Genomic DNA, 7227 nt, shown 5'->3' with positions numbered 1-7227 from the left:
TTTCAATACCGACTATAACCAGCAGCTTCTCATCTCTGAGAACGTGCGTCCTCTTTCGTGAGGGAAACCACTCACAGTGTTGCCGAAAACTCTTCGACAGCCCGGTTTCGCTCATCTTAGGGCTCATCAGTTAGGCTCGGTCTCCGAGTTTACATCAACCTTTCGTTCTAATTGGACCCAAGTTAGACTGATTGCGACAAATACACTCATTTCCATATCAGTTCGGTTTCCAAGAGGAGCCCAAATGAACCTCTCGTGAAAAACAGTTTGATGTGCAACTGAGTGTATTTGTTGAAGACATACGTCCTTGTTTCAAGTTTACACTATAATGGTACCAGCTGAGTTGCTATTTGTAATTCCACCATAAATCTTCCAAATCAGATGTCGACCTGTGCGTCCGCGGCTCTTCCTAATTTAATATACACTCCATACCATCCCTGGTGATTTGGGTGCTCTGGCATCGTTGAACCGACTTACCATCCAGTAGCACTAATTGCGTCCATCTCTCACTCAGAAAATACACAGTGACAACATTGCATGGATGAACACAAGTGCATTAGCTCGTTGTAGGATATAGGATAGGATTGTAGTACAAGGACGAAATCACAACGGGCTTTGGTCAGGGACTATTTTCAGAGGGAGAGCTTGCCCTGTTGCGTGCACAGTAGCTGTTTTTTAACGGAGTTTTCCACGGAATCGGCGACAGGTTGAGTAAGGTGATCATGGTATGATATATGATATATTTGTTGTTGATGAATCACCACATATGCACTGTGCCTCATTGTTTTTTAACGGAGTTTTCCACGGAATCGAGGTAAGGTGATCATTGTATGATATATGATATATGTGTTGTTGATCAATCACCACATATGCACTGTGCCTCAGAATAATAACTAGGAAGTGGTTGCCCTGTGAAAGTTCTATGTTGTAACAGGCTGTATTATAGCAATACGTACCCCCACTTTGACTCCAAAGCACTCGAGCAATGGTCCCATCAAATCCTTCGTGTTTCAGAAGATAACACAGTAACCTGCGGAAAGTTTTGTTTAACTTAAATATGCCTTGTAAGTTATTAAACAACCAATCGCTTTCGGAACGATGTTGACTAGGAACTGTCGTTTTTTAAGTCATACTGAATGACTATGAAACAGGGTAGGAGTTCGCAGGAACGCGTAGAATGCATGTATCATTTTCCACTAACTGAAGAAGATTTGAGCCTGAAACATCTTTCCAGGAGTACGTGTATTTTGACAGTTGTGGCAGTTTCATACGTTCCAGTCCCTTAGACCCTAAGAGTTCACAATGAGCTCAGACAATATTGCGTTGAAAGGACTCTCCTCATTCAGCAGATAAATATCTCAATATCTGTCTATTTGGTGAAGCAGGAAAAAAAGCCGTCTTTGCTTTTCGTCATTTCCTCCAAAGCAACACCGCCAGTTTTCGTCATTGTGTGAAGTCTGGGGGAACAAGCTAACTTTCGGTACACGTGGAGAAATGAATTTTCATCCGCTAGTTGGAACTTACACATCGAAAAGATGAGTAAATTCGAGAGTGTTCCAGAGCTAGTGAAGACTGCACCCATTCCAACTTCAAGTTCTTCCATGATTTTATCATTTTCAGCTCCGAAAATATTAAGACCACCTCCACAAACAAAGAGGAAGTTTAAGAGGAAGGTTACCTGGCAGCTTTCATCTCCTAATGTTTATGATGAAGACAGCTAGAACGGTTTACGTAAAGTGATAACAATGTAAACTCCATCTAATCTTCACCTTCTGAAACTAACTTACAATGGGTTAAACGTGGTGAGAGATTTACCCAAATTCTTGAGGGGAAAACATTGCTTAAATTGTTGTTAACATTAATTTTTGGTGAGATCTTTTTTGCTGATAAAATCTCAAACTTTGGTGTGTGTCGATGGTATCTGTCTATGCACTGCTTTTGCTTGCGTTGGCTATCTGCAAAGATACATTTAGGGACTAGGGCGGGAAACAAAATAAACTCGTTCCCTATCAGGGCGTTTTGAGATCGTCTCAAGTACTTCATCGAGACACTTCACAAAAAACCATAACATCTTAAAACGATAAAAGGCAAAAAGGATAAACATAACATGCGTTGTGCATCATGGTGTACTCCCCTGGTTGCCAATTTTTCAAGGTTTGTTGCAGTTGACCAACCAAGTTTGTGAAAACTCGGTGAAATAATCCGTATGACGAATAGCGCTTGTTTCGGTTGTCTGATGGCTTTAGCAGCCTAACCTGGCCTGTCTGCGGCTCACAGCGTTGGAGTAAATCCCATTGCGCTACTAGTAAAATCTAGTAGTGTGATTTATATGGCGAAACGAACGTTCGGACATCAGCACGGTCCGTTGGAACGGACCATCTCTGTGGTCTGGAACGCGAAAATTCTGTGTGGACTATCATGTCCGGTTGACGAATGGGACACTGTTATCTGAAACAAAATGGCCTTATTTCCTTAAACATCAATCGGCCGGTCCCATTTGAATGCTGGGTTTAAATTATTTTCGTGTGGGCGTTTGAAAATTGTCGAGAGCTGCGATCAAGTGTTTATCCTCACGACTGGACATTTCAACAGGAAAATCTCACCTTCAAAAGGGGACAGTTTTTATGTATAAATTTTCCCTTTTCATTTTATCGAACCCAATCAGAGACAAGGCTTTCAAGGATGTCTGAGGAAACATGACAGTGGCGGCATACTTTGCCCAGCAACTAGTCGCGCTAGATCGGCCGATCTTACCTCTGTTACGCCAATCGGCGACACAGGTGAATATTCGTGAGTTGGACCCGTCCGGCGAAGTAGCAAACTGCTATACGTCACACATTTCCCACGGGGGATCGAAGGTAAACAATATAAAATATGGGATCACGTAACACCTGGTCGATTAGTATTTGTTTTTCCGTTATCACTGCTTAAATTACGTTGCGAATTATGCATTCACTAATCATATTTTGTCGTTATAATTCATAGATTTCACACGCAATATGGTTCTCAATCTGGTCCAGAAGCTATCTGGTCCTAGCCTCAGTTTGCTGATATGATCATATGTTTAAAGCACTGGTTCTATTAACCCACATCATTTCGGCAACGACATTTTTGTTGTTATGATACATGGCTAAGGTAGGATAATTCACTTGAGGCATGAAACGTCTCATCTTCTAATCTTACGTCTGCTCTCTTTTGTTTCAAGCTCTGACCAAAATCATTCAGACATTCCCAGAATGCCTCATAAAATTTACGAAGCTGTAAGAAAAGTGGACAAAAGCGTTTGAGGTTTTGCCGATTCAACTGAAAGATTCTGATTGCTTGAAAATTTAACAAGCTGATCTTAGTGTCCATGATCAGAAGGATGGCTGGTTATCTAGCGACATCTGGTTCCGTCGGTTACGAAGATAAGGAGGGAGACTACACCCTGCTTCAACCGCGTTGCACACACCTCAGCGAGCTGCAAAAAAAGAGCGCAAGCATCATCCATTAGCCTTTGTAGTAGCGCTCACTGTGAGGTCATCACTTAAAGTGAACGAAGTTGATACTCAGTTGCGTCCATTTGGGATCACAGAGAACGGTGGAGAATTCCCTCCTAAGGAAAATTCATCGGTTCTAGTGAGTAATATAGGGTTTAGGTTAGAAGATACCAACTACTGAGCTATTAAGTATTAGCCTGCTTCACTTGACGGTTGTTGCTTCTGTTCTCACCTGTATTGTTAACAAATGGGTCCAGGAAATATTTTAACGCAGCCTCACGTGCTTTACGCTTTTTTTGAGCTGGTAATGGAGTCACACACATATAAAAGAGCAAACTACTATGAGAACAACCGACGAACGTCGTTGCATATCCTACAAGAGGCTCGTCTGTGCTGTATCTGCACTAACCAAGGGTTAAAAACGTTGAATTCTCCTGAGAACCAAGCATATTTCCAGGCCAAAGCGCGCATCTGTGTACATGCCATGCAATGCTTCACCGCCTTTCATTCTCTCAGGCAGAACAAGCACGTTGGTACCACGGCGGGCGACCAAACGATGAGGGAGGGATACATGACAAATGGGTAACCATATGGCTGCAAAACTTCCGCATAAGACTGTACAAGGCTGACCCGCTTAAGCTGCGAATGCGTGATCTGGACTGCTGCGAAGTTTGATCTCAGGGCTGCGACATTTCGTCCTGCCTGCCAATGATTTGCGGATCAGGTGTTCGCCTCGTATCGGTTGTGTTGGTGTGCGGACGAGCGATTCACGTGACGCCAAGACCGTTCTGGATACGTCTGGCGTACGTCAGCATTATTCATGTTAGTTACTACTGCACGTTCCTGTGTTCACGTGTGGCTGTTTATGGGAAGAAATGTAAATACTGCACAGTCCTTGTCTTCGGATGTGTACTTGTTGATCCAAATGAAGACAGTGGACAGGATTTCGCCACAGAGGATAAGGAAGTCGTAACAGTTTATTGGGAACATTAATTTACCAACAAACAATGCTACCTAGCCCGTAGTTGGGACAGAAGTTTCGTGCAAGTGTTTCGCGTTTGACATATCCGAACATGAGAGTTGTTCCTTGACTGACTAGAATGCATGCGGGGCATACATATTCCAGTAGAAGTAACACAGTATAGCAGAAGATAGTTCTCAGCTGTTCGGAACTACAACCTTGGTAGTTCATCTGTTCTGGTTTGCTTGTAAAATCGTATGGAAAATTAAGTAGGACGTCGCAGCGACCGAAGCCATAGCACAGTCTTTTGTGTTTTAGGTTTCCTTTTACGTGTTGTATAAACTTGATGTAATTGAACCAGAAAACAGAATCGTAGCAATCAATGACCATCGTCCTCCGCCTTCATGTGAAGCGCATCTAAGAAAAGTGCTACTTCAACATGGCAGCCTTTCGATCCATGTCTGTCCTTGCCGGATACTCGTTTGTCAGACTGTCGCTTTCGCAGACATGAATGTGAAGCCGAAACACATTCTGTTTCAGCACTTATGGATCAAGGAGAGGATGTCGCTTTCGCAGACATGAATGTGAAGCCCAAGGTTTGTATGTAGCCGAAACACGTTCTGTCTCAACACTTATGGATCAAGGGGAGGTCTAGGGTGCATAGTAGGTTTCAACGGTTAACCTATTGTTCAAATTGGCGAGAAGAATACAAAGTCGCCATGTTCTGGTGTTGAATAATGAAAAAATTCAAAAGTTCTTAGCCTGGACTGGCCATAACGACGTTGCGCACCCTTGTTGCGCACAATATGATGTTTTGCGGATTATCCAAAGAAACGGAGACGAAATCTGTTTTGAATTGATTCAACGCTACTTTGTGTGGTACGCGCTGGAGATTCGGATGCTCTAATTTGAGCAGAGATCGTTAAAATCGAGAAAACCATGATGTTCTTAGTGTCCTATCGCACGTTCTGACTTAGGAGAGTAAGTTTGATGTGCTGAAGCGCTTAGCAGCATAATATTAAGCTACATTCCTTTTCAAGGAGCAATCAGAATGGCGGATACCTAGATCATACCGATGGCACCCAGCTCGCTAGGACAAGCGCATTAGACAGTCCCGTATTTAGGAACTGGCTACATGGAACAGGCGTCCCGGAGCCGTGTAATTGCCAAATGCTATGCTACATTCGTTGCTGAGCTCATTAGAGTGAATGCGAAAGAATAGTTACGTTGTGGAGTATGGTGCGCCATTTCGTAACTAGTCTGCAAACAGACCAACAGTTAGGGTGATTTTTTGGCTAAAACCATCGAAAACCGAAAATTGTTCACAATAATAACCCAGGTGCATTAGAATGCGTATTATACCGAATAAAAAAGAGAGAAAGGCAGGTGCATCATTGAGTATATTTTTCGTTCAACTTTCTGGAATATATGTCCACACAGGTTGAAGTGAATTTAACGGTAATAAAATCTATCCTGGCTTTGATTATCCCTGCAATCATAAGAGTTTCTACTTGATCACCAGCCGAGATATAGATGGTAGCTCGTTGTATGATAACATTCAAATGAAGCTTTGAAAATTGTTAGATATTCTACTGGGATTTGATGTGAGTATCTGAAAACTACGTATCAGTAAGATAACGCCTGCGCAGATGGTGTCACACACACGGGCAGGTTGACGCGTGGCACTTTATTCCTTCTGAGCCTTCAATTGATCACCGAAGCTATCGTTTACTTCCGCATGAGCTAAGTGTGGTTTGCATACCGATAACATTATCCTTGTTAACAGGTCCAACAGCATACCAGTTCAGTTTGCTTCTGTTAGCTAACCTCAGAGAAGCTTTATATCTTGAAGTGACCGACCACACCTGCCTTTAAAGATTCGATCCAAGTTTGACCCACACCTTCAGAGCAGCACTTTCCGTCATTTCCAATTTCTGGTTGGCTGTGGATATAGAGGTGTCAGCAATCTTCGTCTGTGGATTACTTGTTCATCTGAAAAGTAAGAAAGATCTTTGGTCGTCATATGAGAAGAGTCCAAAATGACGAGTTCGCTGTGAGTGAATCGTTCTGCACGAACTGTTTGTATGCGCACAGTCAATCCACCGGCGCTCTATCCTAGTATCTCGCTAGTTCACTCTTCGATGAGTATATATTGTCGTCCGTTGGACTGTATGCAGCTTTCGGACAGTTCATGGTTGTTCCAACCCAATCCTTGGCAGCGGAGGTTGACAACACTCGCTGACGTTTGTCATTGGTCTCCGTTCTAAAGCACTGCAATGATGCGTCCAGGAAGCGTGACTAGTTAGCCGACAGCTACGCTGTGCTTACTGTCTGATCTCGCAGTGTGCACAAAGTAACAGTGGTATACTCCCTCTTCCTCCTCGGCCTCACTAATAGAAATGCGATGGGCCGAGAACCCACTCTCGATCAATCAGTGCACGCGCTTAGGCCAATTAGTTGTATTCTGAAATTGAAATTCTTTTTTAACATTTTCGAATGATTTGCCATCCACTGAGACAACGTCCGCAAGTTTCAGGAGCATCGTGTGAAACTTAGCGTCTACATAACAAGACTTGAAAAGAATCGTTAGTGAGACAACAAACTAGAACAAGTTGGAAATCTATCAGCTTTCGCGTTGCACTCGCCCAAGATGGCAAATACGCGAATAAAGGATATCATAGCCGAACGATAAATTTCGTAGAAATATCACTACTTGAAACCTTGTACGTGTTGGGCGTCATTCTCTTGCGTTGCTACTTCCAAATTTGTAACCTGATAAGGATCCGA

This window comes from Opisthorchis viverrini (assembly GCF_000715545.1).
Source record: "Opisthorchis viverrini unplaced genomic scaffold opera_v5_103, whole genome shotgun sequence".
NCBI lineage: Eukaryota > Metazoa > Platyhelminthes > Trematoda > Opisthorchiida > Opisthorchiidae > Opisthorchis > Opisthorchis viverrini.
Note: the sequence above shows the minus strand (reverse complement) of the source record.